The 19,672-nt window shown below is 38.6% G+C and overlaps 1 protein-coding gene across 7 annotated transcripts in view; it reads left to right on the top strand.

The window, feature by feature from the left end:
* prdm16 (PR domain containing 16) overlaps positions 1-19,672 on the top strand; it is a 208,809-nt gene that overhangs the window by 70,295 nt on the left and 118,842 nt on the right. The window lies entirely within an intron of this gene.

Raw genomic sequence — 19,672 nt, 5'->3', positions numbered from 1 at the left:
GTACATAGCCTCAAAACTACCAACGACCTATGTGGCGCCCCTATTTTAGATTGTTTTGTGGACATGTACATATTGTTGCCTGAATGTATTCTCAATATTCTACTAACGTTAAAAAAATAAGGCACAATCATTCAGTATCCCTGACATTTATTGGAATGCCTAGTGAAGATGTTTAAATGCCTTTAAATAAATTCCTCTTTTACTGCAGCAGGCCTTACTTCACTCTCAAAACTTCCTAAGTCTGGAATGGCTATAAGAAAGTAGTTATTTCAAAGAAACAATTGTTAGAAAGAACCCATATTTATCTCCCTATTATGCGCTGTGAGAATTTAGATTTTATTTCCCATTACACATTCAAATAGAATTATAGTTTTAAACAATTTTCACAAATCTCTAGCTGACAGGGTTAAAGAAAACCAAAGAGGTTGATTTTCATAGTTTCAGTTCCAGTAACTTTTTTTTTCACGCATTTCACACTCTTTTCTTCCCACCAGTTTAAGCAGTATGCAGGCTATTAAAGTACACAGGCACACTCTAAGTGGCAACATGCCAGGTGCAACATTTTCCTTTTTAAAGTTCACATCATGGCTAGCCATTTGGGGTGCACAGGGCTTACTTCCAACAGCTACACCCTCCCGTAGCTCTCATGTTTTCTCTGTTTTCTTCCTCCTTTCTATATTTCTCCAGTCATCTGACTAATGCATATACAACAACTATGCTTTAAGTCTTTGGGTTGCAGGAAAAGGCCAAATTTAGTTTCAATGTTTCAACAAAACAAGTATGTGGGCATAAATACTTACATATTTCAGAAGAGGGAGATATTTAGTCAAATTTGGCCAGTTCTTCAAGAATTCAAGACTATTAGTTCACACCGTGTCATGATCTGAGACCTTGTTAGATTAATATATTCGATCTCATATTTATCCTTTAAAATGCAGTAGCTTTAACGGACAGAAATATAACCCACATTATTTCACGAGTACTTTCTGACACACCAGTGACTCTCAGAGTGCTGTTTCTTGACAGGGTTCTCTATTTTGATCCAATTTGAGTTTGGACTAGGACATCTCAATAAGCTTGTTCCAACACAGGTCGAACTGAATTTGGAAGCTGCTACAATGTCTTTTTCATAAAGTTTGCAGATTGTCTTTAAAGTTGTGAGAAAGACTAGTGTTCAAGTTGTTATAAGCATCATAATGACAAATGTCAGCATTCTGAGAGTAGCACACAATGTGTAACTACACACTGTAAAGAAGGAAATAGGTCAAAATGGGCGTTCACAGGGAGTGAGGCTAACATATTCACATATAAACTTGAACAGAGTTTTTCTGGAATTGTTGATGCTGGTCACTTAAGACATAATCAAAAGGATCAGATTGGGAGATATAAATTTTAAAAGGCGACTGGGTGTTTGTCTCCTTAAATTAGTAAGAAAAATACATTTGAATGCTTAAAAATCTAATTATGCTATGATTTTTGCACTTTTAGTGTTATTTTATAACAGTTTGAACTTACTATTTTCAAATTAAAATTAAAACTTGGGGTCAATTTTGTTTAAGTTTTATTTCCTTCCAGGGTTATGCATTTGGTCTTTTCTTCCAAGCTTTTGAGTAAAGAGTAACTGATCTGTTTTCTTTTGTAAATGATAATAGCAGTACTAACTCTGGCTAAGGTTCTGTTTTTTAAAATGTCCTGTCTGGACTGAGGCTGGAAACCTTCAGAGGCTCTCCTCTCCCAGACTCTTATCACAGACAGTCATAACAGTGGGCCTGTTGATAGTCATCAAGAGACTCCCTTAGGAGACCCTTAAAACCCATATTTCTTCCCTTTCACCATCAGCTCCTCTACCCATCTACTGCCTCTGGTCTTAGATAAATAGACAGACGAAGGAGTGATTTGTGAATTCTGGTTCATAACAAGAAAAATGGGTGAATTGATGATATAAAATGCATAGTTCTGTTGCAGCATTAAATGTTTGAGATTAATGTTTGCGAAATATTTTATTTTTCAGCCTTAGACAAAATTGACAAATGTTTTATGAGCAGTGATGGCATAGTTACCTTCATAAACTATCTCAATTACTGATTATTCCTTGAAAGAATATCTTAATTAACTGAACACTTAATATTAAAAGTAACAGATTTAGATTACAAGTTATCTTGCTAGTTACATTCAGCAGCTGCCAACAACAGCTGCGTTAAAATAAATATGACTGCCAAGGTGAGTAAACAGTGTTTAAGGGGAGCATTTCTCTACAACATACTGTCCATACTGACCAACCTCTTCCACTCTTCTCCATTTACTGCTTGTGCATTGAAGTCCAGTTTTTGTTGTTTGGGGAGTGGAGGACCTCCTACATTTCAATTTAAATATCAATTACATTGGACTTATACTTCTTTAAGAAGCTCCTACTCTTCCCAACTATCCTTCTTCATTGTATCAACATAATAATGTTTCTCATTGAGTTCATATGAACTGAGAAGCAGTTCATATGAACTGAGAAGCAGTTCATATGAACTGAGAAGCAGTTCATATGAACTGAGAAACAGTTCATATGAACTGCAGAGTTGCAGTTCCAGCGGGTATTGGCTAAGTAATCAAATCAATGCATTTAGGTATCTAGACATGGCCAACAATAGCGTAAGGTCAAACAATGGTAATAAATGCAGGATGCAGCGGTGACCCTCTTTCATAACCCGCTTTCCTATCAGACAACTGTCAAAATAAAGGCCACTGGAGAGATTAAAAATCTTTTGAAAAAAAAGAAAAAAAGTAATTGTAATCAATGGGAACTTTGAACATGGCATGGAATAGATCAAAAAATTTGTAGGGATTTTCACATGACCATCTCTTTAGTTTAGAGATGATCTGAAATACAGAAACCATTGATTGAGTGGAAGATGTGTGCATGGAAATACATGCTTTGATGATGTCAGAAAAGAGTGGGGAAATGATAGAAAGGCAAATAACCACTTCTTATAACTAAGCTATGTGCAGTAAGATCCTTGAACAAACAGATCACCATATTTAGAAACAAAAGGTTTACACCAACAGAAGACAAAACACACTACCATTCCTGTCATTCAGGAAAGCCTCAGGAAACTGGGGCTCCATGGTTTATACAGATTGGCTAAAATTGGACAATGTCATATAAGAAAAATGCCTCATTTATATGGTCACATTCAAGTGTAAAGTTCAGAATTTGGGATAAACCATATGAAAGCATAGATCCAACCAGCCCCATATCAACAATTCAGGCTGGTTGTGGTGGTAAGGTGGTGAGGTACTTTCTTGGTGCACTTTCAGTCTCTTAGTAACAAGTGGGCAATATTTAAATACCGCAGCCCACGTGACCATTGTTGGTGACCACATCCAGACCTCTATCACCACACTGTACCCATCTTCTGATGACTGCTTACAGCAGGATAAAGCACCATGTCACAAAGCTCAAATCATCCCAAACTGTTTTTGGAACAGGACAGTAAAAACACTGTTGTCCAGTGAAATGGACATCCTCTAGATTTTATTCTAATATAGGAAAGGGAGATTTGTATCATGGAAGCCATTGTTGTAAGACCTGTGCCACAGAGAATTAAGACCTTTCTAAAGACAAAATTGAGTCCAACACAGAACTAGCTGGGGAGTGTATGTACTGTATGTACTAGACAGGCTATAGTTTATACAAGCCACTTACAATCCACGTTTGCAGTAACCCATATTGCTTTTTCAAGCACTCTAGCCTTTAGATGAATCAAAGAAGCTCAACAATATGTTGGATGCTTTGAGGCTTTCTGGAAGCCAGAATGGAAGTGCATACTGGTGAAGAGAAAAATGGAATAATACAAAGTAAGAGTGAAAAAGTAAAACTGACAGAGAAAAAAGGAGCAAGGCAGAGAGGAAGTTGACTATTGTCTGTCCCGCGGCTTAGGGAACTGGCTAAGGTGTTAACTCTGGCTCATTTTAGCAAGACGGACAGCTCAATCTGCGAGCTGCTTTGCTGCAGGCCATGACCATTCTCTTCTGTCTCAGACGCCCTCTCTGGGCCTGCACTGAGTCATCCATTTAAAAACCATTATGGCCCCCCTTTAGCACAACATGATAGAACGTCAGGCCCCCAGTCTTCAGAGTGTGTACATTTGTGTCTCTCTGTCTCTTTTTAGCTGTGTGTGCAGGGCTGGTTACCCCTGTGGATAGGAAGGTCTTAGCAAGCCGAGAGAGGCACGACCCACAGAGAGTACAGCAAAGGGATCTAAGTGCAATAGTGACTGCTGCTATTATCAGGCTGGTAGATTGACCTGACTTGTCTATTGATAGAGGCATGTCACCGTACAGTGGCTTGAGGTATTGTGCTCCTCATTGACTACCTTACTAGTTTCACTGCCCTGATGTTTCTTGGGTACTCACAAAGCAATATATGCTACAGAAAGAGATCTGTGGTTATCTTAAGGAAACAGACAGATTAGCTAGGTCTTCTTGATGTGTGTCTGATTGTATCTAATCCTGCTTTGTGACTGTTGGGTGTTTTTTTTTAATCATTTTTTTTACCACTCTTTGGTCTCATCATGAATGCCACTCATTAGGCTTTGTACAACAATCTCACTAGATGTGGAAAGGTAAAATTACTTCCTTGGCAATTTTTCAGCTTATGTTCATAGTAAAATGCCTTAAGGGTATTTTGTCACACTGGAAAGAACAAGGGCATATCATAGAGTTTTATTTAGAGATGTCCATAGATATAGACCGTTTGTACAAGGTCACCATAGGTCACCCCGAAAACATGTATCATAGAGTCCATGTCAGCCCTGCAGTCATGTCTGTGTGCACTTGAACACCTTGGGATGACATTGTTTCTTGGCAAACCTCTTCCACACTATCCCCATATTCCTTCTCTGTTTACTTTTTGTGGGGTGATTTTCCATATCAGTATCATTCATTCAGTGATGTGTGGAAAGAGGGGGAAAAAATGCGAGCTCTTCTGTTTGCCCAGTTGTTGACTTAATGATAGGCTAAGATGTCTGGCGGGCACTCTTATGTCGCCATGTTCCCATGTGACAAATACTTATCCATACATGGGAACATGTATCTCCTTTACTCTGTTCTGCTTTGACAGCTCTCTTTTCAAATGGATGCCATGTTGCTTTTGTTTAAGTCTTTTTTTATATACATTTGAGTGGAGAAGCCCTGGCACACCTTGACACATATCTGTCCTGGTCCAACTCCTTGATCCTGAAGTGTTTGTTCAGCTTTTGTGTTCTGACTGAGGAGGGCAGATGGCCAAGTTCCTATGCTGCAAGATATTCCCAATGTCATTCAAAGGTTCTGCTTGCATCCTGGGTAATCTGTTTATCCACACAAAAACGTTTTATTTTTTTCTTTCTGATCCTTGACCCTTTAGGTGACTGATACCAGGTTGATGAAACAAAGATAAAACATCGAGGCAGATCAGAGTTATTCCAATGTTTCATTCTAATAACATTTAATTATTTCATTACATATTATATTGTTTGTGGTTAAATGGAAGTCCCTGACAAAGTCAAAAAGTTTCAATGCAAAAAACAAATGTATGAAGTACTTTTATGCATGCTAAAACTCAAAACGGGTCCATAGGGACCCTAACACCATAGGAAGGTTAATCGAAGCCCCCATCACATATAGTATTGACGTATGGTATCTGTGGTGGTGGGGGTTGTTTTTCATGTAAATTGGGTCATTATTATGTATTTTAGTAATCAAATCAAGACCCTACTCTGGTGTGTTTTTACCTGAGCTGAGAGTCCTTCATCTAAAGGCAATCAGAATGAAACACAGCAGGTCTTTTAAGTTGTACCCATTTATGTCTAGTTTAGTAGAAAAGAGAAAGATTCAGGTTATATTAATAGGCCACCTCAGCCTTTTAGTATAGTAAAAAATAGTATTGTTTTGTTTGTTTTTGATTTGTTGTATTTAAATGTCAGATGATCAGACAAAGATACATTGAGTAAATACAAAACTTCAGTTTTCAAATATTATTTTAAATCTTGAACCTTATGCATAATTTTAAAAAATCATCCTCATATATCTTGTGAATCAGCGGGTGGAGTATTGCTTTAAAAAGGTTGTGGGTTTGATTCCAGGTTTTTCATGTAATATGTCGATGTGCCCTGCAAGGCATTTACCCAAGCTGTGCGTTGTGCATAAAGACACATGTGTTAATGTGGATCTACTGTAAATTACTTAAAATGGACAGTAGCAGGACATTGATGTGCTATATAAATTTACTCCACTTACCAGAAATTTATTGTAACTAACCGCATTTATTGGAAAGATGGAATTGTCTAGCCACAACAGATCTGTTGGTACAGATTTATGAACTCTTTAGGCTGAACTAGGTTAAAATAATTCAGAAAGTAACACATTATCCCCCAAAATAACAGAAATCTGTCATTGGAAATGGCTTTAAAGCTATTGTTAATGCTTTGAGCTTCCAGTGGGAGTTTTTAATCAGTGTCGAACATACACAGGGGTGGCATCTCAAAATTACTTGAAGAGCATAAAAGAACCCAGAAAAATATGTGCAGATATTCAATTACCTGTGCTAGTGTACTTTTTTGCAGCATTATAATTACATGTTAAACTATCTTCAGCAGATCCAAATAAATTTAGCAGGTTTTTGTTTGTACAAAATAAGGAAACTTTTGCTTCTACAAAGAGTGAAGATTGTTTGAGAAGCTTGATTTTGTTTTTATAGTAATAATTTTTTGATATTTCTAAATAACATATTTAGAAATATATTAGATATTTATCTTTTATAATATAGAGAAAATGATGAACAAGACTTATGTTATGAGTAAAATATATTTTTAAAAATGTTTTATTCATATTAGTTTTAAAGGACTTTTCGGGGTTACCAATGTATGTAGAAAATTATTTTTGAACCAACTCTGTAATTGATAACAAGTATGTTACAGTGTTATTTCATAACAATGGAGTTCTTCCTCACTGAGTAAAAATCAAAGGTTGGTGTTTACCAAACTGTTCCAAACTGCTGCTGCTGCCATACCGGATGCATTTGTTTTAAGAATTTTAACGCATCTTTACCAGGATTGCCAATACTTCTGGGGGGAGTTATATATATAAAACTATTTATTAAACATACAAAGTTGATTTGGGATATTTGCCTAGTCTCAGAGGGTAATGAAAGGGACATTGAACATGTGGGTTCTAATAACAGTATTGACCAACAATATGTGGTTTCTGTCATCATTATTTGACTTTGACAAAAACCCCAAGTTTATACACAGAGCAAAAACACCACAGAAAGTTTATAACACCACAAGTCCCGGGTTTGGGTGCTGTAATATCTTCCATTCACATTCATTTTATGTCGGTTTTAAACATGCCATTAGCCAATTTAATCCAATTTTCCCAGCTTTCGGAGCACTCCAGTGGAACAGATTTCCTCTAATATTAAACATATGGTCGCCGTTGCCCCTGGTAACAGTGCAGCAGTGCAACGCTTTTTTATTAACCTTAAAGACAAGCCTCCTGTGTCCCTGCGAAAACCATTGTCAATTATTTTCAACGAACTCTGTAATTGATAACAAGTATGCAAGGCAGCAAATTAAATGTCAGGTTTGATTAGTATCCTGATGCCTTATCATTTGTTCATAACTCGTTCCCAGCATCTGTTAATTAGTTAATAAATTAATCCATAGGGCAGATGAAAGGTGTGGGCTTTTGAGGAAGCACACGGGGCTAAAGTCATCCGTCTTTGAAGGGAGTAGAACTCAACAAATATTGTCCCAGGGATTTGGACTGTTATTGCTTGGTCACTGGTTTTAAGACCTCGGCCACTCTAGCCAAGCATTCTGAATGGAACCTCTTGTTTGCCCGAATGGCACCCCCACAGTCTCCTCTCGCATCCCTGCCACAATGCGACCCTTTATTAGCATGAGGTTTCCCTTCTGCAGACATGCTTTAAACATTAATTTAAAAACCCTTATGTCAGGCCATCGGTCCTCTGTGGTGAAGCACAGGTAACTTGTATCCAGTCTTCCTTCAAGCCCACACTGTGTGTGTATGGTGAAACCTCATCGTTCATCATAGCCCTGATAAATAGTTCCATCACTGAGTGCCTTGAGGCAGCACCAGACAGTGACATTGCTCTTTACTGGTGTGGAAGATGATATTTGTTAAGTGTTTATGCTGATTCTTCCTCTTACTAAGAAGCTTCCTTTCCTTTCTCCCCCATCTGTATGTCTTTGAAAGCCAGATACATGCACACATGTCATTTCTTTGAATTTTAATCCTTTGTGCAACTTAACATTTCTCTGACTTAGGCATGAGGTGGGGACCTATTAAGCAGGATCCTGTGGTCATTGCATTTGCCATTTTCTATATTCGGATACACAATATGGACCAAAAACCACATGGCTGTAGAAATGATTATTTTGTGTGAGCGGTGCAGCAAGAGGAAAGCACGACACATTGCTGTGCCTTTTAATTACATTTTATAAGGTGCAAAGAATTGTGCTTTGGCACAGACTGTGTCTTTGTCTGAGTAAAATGGGGGCAAGTAAAAGTAGGCTCTATGTACATATGGTTGCAGAAGGAGTACTGATGTTATTTTGCAAGTACAGCCATTGAAAACTTCGGGATAGCACAATATTAATACAGTACTTGGGTGTATGTATAAATCTAAAAAAGTGATTCAGTTTGAAGTTATGCAGGCTTGTAAGAGTTGCAGTTATAGTCACCAAAACCCAAGCAAGACAGAGACAGGCATGCAGGAGAGTAACTTCTCCCATGTTTTTCTTTCCTCGACTGGTCATTTGAAAAAACATGGTAGAGTGAGAACCTAAGTGCAATGATGACATCAAGTCTAAAAACAGTGTTGAACTGTTGACGTGTCAAACATGCCAGGGACGGCTTTGCTTCGGAAAGTCTCCGCAATCGCTAAAGTGATTTTCACAGTTTTTCTCCTCTACTGTCACTGAGGGCAACACCTGGCCTGTTATCCACATGAGACAATAAGGTGCATTTAGAAGCAGTGTGGATTGGTAGATGCATTTTAATATGTGTATGTGTGCATTTTTGACATGTACACTGACTTGCAAAAGTGTCCATACCTCTTGATAAACTGTTTCACATTTCATCATGTTAGAACCACATCTTCATTATAGTCTACTGTCTTTTTGTGGTGTAGACCAACATAATGTGTTGCATCATTTTGAAGTGGAAGAAAAATTATGTGATTTTCAAAAAGGCTATGGGTCCTTTAGATATGTGTCAACCAGCTTTGTACATCTATGTGCTGAATTTTTGCCCATACCTCATTCTTCTTTTTAAGCGCTGTTAGATTCAAAAGAAAACATCAGTGGACATCAATTTTCAAGTCTTGGATTTACGTCTGGACCCTGATTAGGATATTCTACACATTAATACCGTTTAACCAAAGCCATCCCATTGCAGCTTTGCCTGTATGTTTAAAGTTCTTGTCTTGCTGGAAGGTGAACCTCCACCCATGTCCCCAAATCTTTAGTCCATAGGAACTTTCTAGAATTTCTTCTTAAGTTCTGTTGTTAGCTTCATCCATCTTCCCATTAGCTATGACCAGACTTTGTGCACCTTTACCTTTACCATTTTCAGAGTGTGGGTTGGAACCTGGAATCTGTTGATTAGATGACTTCTGAAAATAATTGTCAAGGTGAGGGGTCTAAATTTAAATACATGCCACACTTTTTCATTTCACAATAACAGCCATGATAGGTTTCAGTTGAGGATGTACAAGCTACATTGGGGTCCAGCAAGGGAAGAATGTTGAAGCTAGTGAACACCTAGACGTGCAAATTACTATGAATGTGCTTGGTTTAATTTTTTCAGCATTGGCAACAGTAGAAAGAATCAGGAAAATGATCTGCCACCATGAAACGCTTTGCTTGGAGGCAAGTGATGCAGAAGTTATGCCAAATAACAGAACAACAGTATATTCCTGTGGGGAAGTGAGTGATTGTACTGTACATCTGCAGGGACTACTGTGCCTATGACTGATGTACAAATGATGTTTGTTTTTACATTATAGGGTAGTTACTTCTCAGTGTATAAAACGCATCTCTATCTTTAGACTTGCACTTTTTTCCACCACTTTTGTAATGATGTAGAGTAACTACTTAATCTTAGACAATGAAATATTAAACCTATTAAAAGCTATAAACCTTGTTCATGATTAACTATTTATATGAGGCTTTGTTTGATGTCATTTTGTGGAGTCTGAGCTATTCCTGTAACAAAGCGTGCTCCCCTCTGCTGGCCAAGAGCTTACAATGCTGCAGAGGGCTTGTGTAGCTGCATATTTTGATATTTTGTGCAGCTACACAAAATATGCAGCTGCGTTGTGTAAGAGCACATCAGGAAGTAGACAAAGGGTTTGTGCTGTTTTTCGGATGCACTTTGAAGCACAATGCCTGCCTGGCAAGGTATTCGAGAAGAACATTTTTTGCAACTTCTCATGTTCCAGTCCTGTGGAGTCTCTGTGGGTGCAGAAGTCAATCTGTTCTATATATTATTTGTCCAACATATCATTGATTTTTTTTTTCTTTATTTTTTTGTCGCTTTAAAAAGACATTTTTGAGCAATTTAAAGTTACTATAAATTAATCACTGCTTAATTATGTCAATAAGACCTGGTGCACCTACAATAAGGAATTATTGTTATTATAATAATAATAATAATAATAATAATAATAATAATAATAATTACTTAACTAAATAACTAACAAAAATAGATAAATAATATTACACTCAATTTTTGACTTTTTCCAAAATCTGAAGCCTTTGATATACTTTCTTTCCCGTATAATTTGCTCTTGAACGTAATAAAACAACTCCACAAGGTCTCTGTGTTGTTTTTTTTTAATCTTCATCGGTCTTAAAATGCTGTCACACTTTTTCCTTTTAGCAGGCTCTTTTTTAATGCCAAGTGTTCATCCACGAGCCTTTATGCGCCTCCATGTCAAAATACACAACATGAGCTTTAATTCTACCAAGATCACACACTTAATTCTTTTCTTTTGTTAGTCATTGATTTTTCAACCCTCTCACTCAACCTTATGTGGCCTCTCCCTCTTTTGGTGCTCTGCTTCCTTTCTTTTTCACTCCGTCCTACTCTTTTTCCTGGCCTCCGGGGTCCCAGTGCTTCTAATTTGGCCTTATCAGTGAAGTAATTTAGCTGCCGCAGCTTGGGTTTCTGTCGCGCGGCGAGTGGCCCCATTGTCCGGCCCTTGCTGTTGCTGAGATAAACCCTCAGATTGAACAAAGTCCGTGCTGACCTTTACAGACTCCCAAATCTTACCGTGCACACCCCCTCTGACTAGGATTCTCTCTGCCTCCAGCTCTTTTTTTTTTTTTTTTTTTTTTCAGGTGGCGGAGCTCTGAGCTTACCCAATGAGAGGAAGAAGAGGAAGGAGTCTGTGTGTGTGAAAAACAGAGTGTGTGGGGTCACGGTGGATATAGGGAGAGCGAGATGGACAAGAGAGAGGGATTAAGATGGCTGACCGAGCCTGTCTATATTTCCAATGGCACTTTGCTCTGAGAGGGGTGCAGAGAGGGAAAAAGTGCACTGCAAACAAAGCATTCAAGAGTGTATTCTTCTTTCTCCTTCATTCTACCGAAGGAGGTTTAGGGGAGTCACATTCTCTGTCCATCCTCCATCGGTTATTTGAAAACAAAGAAAGAAAAAAAAAACTTACTATACTGATGCAAATGTATAAGTCTGTCTTTCTCTGTGTTCTCTGAAACAGCTGATTGGGAGAATATATGGCCTTTTTTCCTATATCGTTTGGTATTTATTGTGTGTTCCATCTTGGGACAGGACACCTTAGAAGAGTCTGTTGAGATTTTTGCTTTGACCCAGAGCAAGATGACTGGAGCATAACGCTTAAAGCTGAGTGGCTTGGGAGGGGGAGGCAGACGAGGGGGCAGTTCTGCAGCAGAGGGGTTTTGGGCTCTTCATTGTGAAGCACTGTCTTCCTTCAGAAGCCACTCAACTTGCTCTTCACATGGCAAATCCTCTTGGCTCTCTGTTCACGCTGTCTGTCACTGAGGCAAGGAGGCTCATCGAAAAGTCTTGATGCTGGGAACTGTGAGAGAGTGCAGAGACAGACAGAGCTGTGGAGGAGAAGGGAGAAATGAAGTGTGTTCTGCCTGGTTGCTGCGGTAGACACTGAGGGCACGCTGTTGGCAGAGACAGGGCCACCAGCACAGGTGTAGGGTTTAGCATTGGCGATTGAGGATTGGAGACAATCCGTACCTTTCTCTGTCTTGATCCGCTGGTCAAGGGGTGGCCCAGAATGCATCTCACTCTCCATCATTCCATCCGTGGCTCTTCCCTTTTCTCCCCCTCACCCCATCACCCACTGCCACCTGCCTGAAAGCCACCACCAGTGTTCCCAGGGAGATGAGCGCCGCGGAGAAGAAGGCCCACAAGGGATTAACTTTTCACATGGTTGGGAGTCCTCGTCTCAAAAGACCTGACAACCCCAGACGGCTTGATTAAAAAAGCAAAGAAGAGAGGAGGAAAGGGTGGGTGAAAGGGTATAGTTTGGAGGAGAGGAGGGGGAATTCTTCACATGATGGCCCTGAGAGAGGGATTTTGGATATTGGGTGTCTTTTTTTTCTTCGTCTAAAGCCCCCATGTCTTGGTTGAGAATGAGCAAATTGTTCTTTCTGTTCTCTCACCAGTGCTTGTGTTGCTCAGCTTGAAGATGTGGGTGGGCACCTGCACACATTATTGATTCCTTACATTAAGCCTTTCATTTTCCTAAAATTATTAATGGAAAATCAGGATGCATTTTTCTACTGCAGAGAAGAATTTAGAAGTCATCAGCTTAAAAAAATATCGACTTCAAGTTATCTATATTGATGATCGTATCAAAAATATAATTACAGTTTAATTGTTGATCATTACATTGATTAATCAGTTGTTTTAAATATTTCAGCACTCCATTACAGTCGAGGAAGACTTTAGTCGGCGAACCATTGCCGACTTAAAGTTCTAGTGTTCAAGTGGCAAGGCGCCCTATTTCCCCTCACTCTAACCCAGATAAATTGGGCATCTCAAGTTTGTCTGTGAGAAAGAGAGGACAAAAATCAAAACAAATGCTCCCACTGAAGTGAAGATGGGAGTCGGGTAGGCTTTCCTCCCTGGCTAACGGATCAGCAACTCAACCTAGCGGGACAGCGAGCCACTTAATACCTCCCATCTTGTCCAGGTAACAGAGTGGCCCAACAGGGAGGTCAGGGAAGGTAGCAGGGTGTCAGTTTTCAGATCACCACTCACCCCCTGGCTTCCTCTACATGGCTCGCTTACCCTCTTCTCATCCCCATGACTAGGATACACTCATCCTGTCTTCCCACCCCTGAAACAGGAGGGTACAAACATTCATTGAGAATGTTGTCATGTAGTCTGTGACTTTTGATACAGGTACTACTGGCGGTACAAGGCTTTCGGCAGAAATGTTGATGTGAATTATTAATAAATCATATTAACTGCAATGTAGATGATAACGATGAACTAGGAGCAGGTGTTTTTGACTGAAAATTAAAATTCAGAATGACATTAAATGACCCTCAAGTGTGCTGCATTTCAAAGTCTACAAATCAGTGAGATTTGCTAAATGATGTGTTCAGTGATGGGAATAAATGCTATTGGTAAAACAATCTGATAGCAATGCATTCCTCTGCATTATGCACTTTCACATTTAAGCTCAGTTAATGAATTAGTATACTGTCATGTTAAAAAAAATCTGAATAGGAGTTCCATCAAGGGTTGGTTATGCGATTAAGAGAAAATAACCATTAGGGAGGTGCTGAAGATAATTTTCACTAACCTCACATTTTTGTCTTAATCTCTTCATTGGTTTGATATATTTTTATTCTAAATGTCATACTTTCAAAAGCTGGATGCCAGAAATCATTATAATGAACAGAAATTAAGACTTTAAACATATGTCTGTGTGTAATTGAACTGTAGAATGTGATGGAGTGAACTAACTGAAGCAAATATTTTTGTGTAATATTCTTATTTATTTAATATAAATATGATTGTAGTACTGTGTACGTGACTTTCACTTCTGCAATCATTGTTCCATATGAAGGGTGGCAATTGTGAATTTTAGTGAACTTTTAAGGAAAATGGAAACAAAATGGAAAATTGAACCAATAATTAAACATCATGCTGTAAAATCTTGTGCCAATGCCTAACATTTTTAATGACATACCACAAAAAACCCTGAAAAGAAACTGTTTTTGTCGAAAAAGGACCATAGATAAGTCACTTAGAAAATTTGAAGTTCACTTATCACTTATTTATCAGTGATAAATGAGTCCAAACCTGTTTTGAACCAGCAGCATCTTCTAGGTCATATGAATGTTCTAATATTCTTACACTTGTTAGACCGCCAATTTTTTGCTGAGTTTCCTTTGGAGCGTTATGTTGCAAGTTACAAGATGTTATCAGGTGTACAACAAAAGCAACACAAAGAATGCTATGGATAAATAAGGGAGGGACACTGATCAGTAATTTTTAAATCCCATATCTTAAATTAAGTCAACAAACTCTCAGCGACACTAAATCACAGACCAAAAGAGCACAATGAAGAGGTGAGTAGCACAGCAAATTAGTTCTAACATCAGCTCAGATTTGTCATTAATCATGTTGCTTACAAGCCTCATGGGCCTGACTCCATGACGAACCTGTTTTATGTGCTCTTGACCTTGCTTTTGGCAGCGAGAGAATATAGGAATACAGTTTTTTCCTCAAGGATGTTATATTCTTCAAGAATCTCATAATTAATGGGTGTTTTTTGTTTTCTACCTTAAAAATGATGTCAGTCAGTCAATCATTTGGAACGAACAAGAAGTTAGTGCAGCGCTTTCCGCAAAAAAGCCCTGAGACATGCATGTGGGGTTAATTGGTGACTCCAAATGGCGTGGGTGTGAATTTGAGTGCGAATGCTTTTCTGTGTCTATGTGATTGACTGGCGACCTGTGCAGTGTGTTTCCCGCCTATCGCCCATTGTCCACATGATAAGCTCCAGATATGATACACTGATTCATATTCTTATGACCCTCACAGTAAATCAGTATCCAATCAGTTTTTCTTTGTCTGAGTACTGCTTCCCTGCAGCATGGCTATCATTAAGTGACTCATTTATGCCATCGCAGGTAGGCCCACATGATAGCCTGCTGGTGGCTTTTAATGGGGAATGGAATTCTTTCTACTGTAATGCGCAGAGAGGTAGCTGAGGCAATGCGACCCCTATAGTTTGGAACCACATTAGTGCCAAAAGACCCAGCGGTGAGCCTTTAACCTGAAGACGACAGGGCCATGATTATGTTCTCTGCAGGGTAGACTTGGCCAGAGGACACTCATCTATGCACACAAAGGGCCTCACATACAATGACATATGCAGATATCAGAGTAATTCTCAGTGTACATTTCTCAAAGTTATACCTATAGTCATTCTATATAAGACCATTTGAGATTAAATCTTTTATACAACATTTAACAGCCTCCCTAAATTGTGTCTGATCATATTGAATTATAATTGTTTTTGATCAAATTAATTTCATGAGTGGCAGTCAATATTTAGAGTCGCTAAGTTGTACTCTAATTTTATTTTGTATGCAACAATAAATGCTAAAATAAAGTATTTTTGGTCAATTATTTTGGTAAATACGTGATTCTCATGGATGAACTCTTTCCACCAATTGTCCATAACATTATGACAAGACATTCTATATGACTTCCCTCTTGCCATCGAAATGAACAGATTAGATACGGGTGTTCTCCTCATAGGCAACAATCAAACTTCCAGTATCTTCAAATTATTGCCCAGCAGGCAATTTCATCACTTTACTTTTACTGTATCTCTGTCTGTGTCTATGATTCTTAGACCCACTTTTGTCTTGCTATTCTGTAGTTAGTCCAACTTCAGAAATAGCAAAAAAGACTGGCATACAGAATCTGTTATCACCAGTTCCCCACCTTTACCCTCTTTTTTGTGTGGTCAAGTCTTAAGTTACAATTTTTTTTGCCTATACCACACATAAGTTCCAGTATTTTTTGATATCCTCATTACTTATGACTTCACATCCTACCACTTATTGACTTACAGCAAAACACTTCATCTTACAAGTATTAATTCATATAGGTGAAATCAAGCAAAAGCACACTATTATTCAAACACACTCATAGAAATTGTTTGTTTCATCTCAGTATCTCAGTCTTCACCTTGTTAGTGTTTCATCAGAATCCATGCTAAGGCACAGCGTTCACAAAAACACCTCAGACACCTTCTGTTTGTCTCTGTCTGCTTGTGTGATTTCTAAAAAGCACTATGGTGACAATGGTAGTGGAAGTCAAGCAGCTGCTTTTAAGCCTCGCCAATGGAGCTACTGCCAGTAGTATAAAGGTAGACGTATGTAAAAGAAAGTGAGTGAATGTTGGGGCTCAAAGGTGGGATGACAAGTTGTCTCAGACCAACCGACTGAGACACTTTAGCCAAAAACGTATTAAGTCAGACTGCACTGTGCCATGTTATGCTTGTGATTTCTCAAAATTAACACAGATTGGATGTTTTGTGATGACGTTCGCAGAATCATAACCAATATGTGGAATTGAGCCATGGTAGTTACGAGTGGTCACAAGCCAGATGCCTGTGGTGTGAGATGTTATAAATAGGATAATATAGACATGTTATTTTTCCGTGTTGCATGCCTTCTGATGTTTCACCCTTTAGAGTAGAGACATTTCTGACACACATTTTATGCATAGCACTGGGAATTGACCCAGCTGAGTTCCACTCCATACTTCCTGAGGTTTCGCGGCAGCAGCTTCATGTAATAAATCTCACATCTGTGTAAATAATGGCTAGCTTGGCTGGTAATTTATGAATGACCACAGGCAGCTTATAGAAGGGCTCATCATTTTATTCTTTTATCTCATCACAACGTCCCCTGACCATGTATTATCACTTTCTGGCCTGCAGTTTTCTTTGTAACGTTTCACTACTGTGTGACGACAGGGGGGCTTGGTTGTTTTCTTTCCCATCTTCCTCTCTAGCTATTTTCCTCCCTCATCTGCTGCTCCCCTTTTGCATAATTCAAATCAGAGTTCCCATGCGAGTACCTTGCTCTTGACCTAGCTTAGAAAGCTCCTGATTGCTTTAATAGCAGTCCCTGGACGTGGAAGGTGGGCGTCTTTAAGGAACTCTGGTAAAAATGTCATGTTTGTACTGTGTACTACCAAGAGGTGGTTGATTAGAACTGACCTCAAGAGTGTCAGGAAGAAAAGAAGTGAAAAAATGAAAAGTGAGCATGTGTGTTTGCATAATTTGGGCAGAGAGTAGTGCTGGAAGGTCAAGTAGCACACATGGTCAGCAGAGTGAGCACTATAAGTGTATAAAGTCACAAATTCACATGCATATTTGAGGTGAGAGATCTCAAAAAGTGAGGATATATATATATATATATATATATATACTGTATATTCACATTATATATGTGAGGATATAATGTTTGTCTGCATTAAACAGACAAATTTGTGTAGAAGATTTAGAAAAAGCAAAATTAATTTACATCCAGGCTTAGCATTAACCACTGCCCTAAGTGAGCCAAACTTTGGTTGGGGTGAGGCCTGTCAAACTCAAGGATTGAGTCTGAATTAGCCTCGCTATTCAAAGCAAATGAAAGGAGTTCCTGAGCCTCCCACTCTCTGCCAGCAAATTGGGAGGAAATCTGGCTATTGTGCAGAGTTTTGAAGAGGCTGCTGGTGAGGAGGGGGCTTCACACTGCACTCACCTACAGATGAGAGCGGAGACAAAGGGTCCCAGGACATCCAGGAGAGGCTTTGAAATAACTCTCGGCAAGAGTCGTAGGCAGTTTGGAGTGGCTCCTGGTGTTGACAGCAGTGGTCAGCTGTACTCAGTGAGTGTTTGACACCAAATGGAAATTAAGATTTAGCATTACTTTGTAACAAAGGGAAATATGAACATAGGTAGAGTTTGCCTAGAAACACAAATTGTAACATGAAAGGAACTTAAATGTAATTTTAGATTTAATAGCAACCCAGGTCAATTTTATTTCTATTAACCTATTTGACTGCTAGCCTGTAAGGTGTTATACTGTAGGTCATGTTTTCCCAGAAATGCTCCAATCCTCTTTTACCAAAATTGCACCTTCTTAATCTTAATTTCATATTTCTTATTTTCTATAAGCTGATGTTGCTTTCTTTGTGTACTTATTCTGAGTTGAATTTGAGCAAAACATTGTAGTCATTCATTGTTCTGCTTTTCTGCTGAAAGCTTAAAGTTGCTTTGACTTTGTGTAAGAGAAGAAATCTTGGTTTGATGGTCAACCTTAGTTGTGACCTGAGTTTATCGGTACATGCACTGCATTGTTTAAAGAAAAACAACCAAACGGGCCAAATGGTAAGCATTTCACAAGACACATAAAGACAGACATTGGCAATGCATCAAGTCTGCAGCCTGGGGCTCTTCCGGAGATCCTCACCCTAACAAGAGTCCAGCTGCCCCCTCCCTTGTATGGACTACTATACCAGTGCCACCCCTCTCCCTTCTTATTTTTGCTCTTCTCTCTCTGTGTGTGTCACTCTATCTCATTAATCAATGTCAAGCTGCCCAACAACAAGGCTAGCATTCTTTTCTCTGCCTGGCTTCTTTAGTTTTTTTTCTGTATCTCATTGTGTTCCTCCACCAACTTAGCGCCCACCGTCATCCTTTCACATGGCCGTAGGTTTGAAATGAAGGCTTTCCTCTGTCTGTGTTAAATTTTCTCCAGCAATAGAAAGAGAAAATCCTTCCGGGTCTTCGTTTTGTCAAGATGGGGTCAAAAAAGGATGCATACATAATAATGGGAGAAGATAATTTTAGATGCAGCCTTCATGAGTGGCATCGTTTTGACTCTAAATCAAAATGTACCTACCTTACACATGGTCAATGTACAATGTTCACTATTCATATTTATTTAAAATCAATCAGCAGTGCTCCTTTATTGTGAGAAAAACAATTATTTGAGATGACAAGTATAATGAATCATCGTGATAAGCAGTTATTAAAATATCAAACTTTCCATTGTAATTTTACTTAACTATGTTAAGGACCACCAAAATAAAATTTATTGTGGTCCTCTTGTTTGGGCTTGTTGACTTATGAGAAACATGAAAATATGGCTTCTCATAAGACGGAGAGAGAAAAGTGACCTACTCATGATAAATATCTTTTTTTGGAGTAAGATAACCATGTTGTCTCAGTGTATACAATAATTGTATTTTACAAAATTACTTTTAACCATTGGTTATTCAAGAGTGTACTTAAAGGTGTGTTTGAATTAATGCAAATTGGTGATAGAAAGCCCCAAATTTCAAAGTGGGTGAAATGACTTGATGAGGTCATGAGCATTTGTTTATAAGGATGCACGTAACCTCAAACTCAGCAAGTACATTTCAGAAAGTGTGATCAGAAATCTGTTTTGAAATTAAGATAAATCAAAAATCATTGTGATAACAAACTGAACTAGAGTTTTTGGAAAGCTGTCAAGTCGAAGAATGATCTGGGAGAGGGAAGAGTAATTGGTTTAGTAGTCAGAGACTCTAAAGAAGGAAACAGTTTCACACA

The sequence above is a fragment of the Xiphophorus couchianus genome, chromosome 1 (assembly GCF_001444195.1).
Source record: "Xiphophorus couchianus chromosome 1, X_couchianus-1.0, whole genome shotgun sequence".
Lineage (NCBI taxonomy): Eukaryota > Metazoa > Chordata > Actinopteri > Cyprinodontiformes > Poeciliidae > Xiphophorus > Xiphophorus couchianus.
This window is presented reverse-complemented; position numbering and strand designations above follow the sequence as displayed.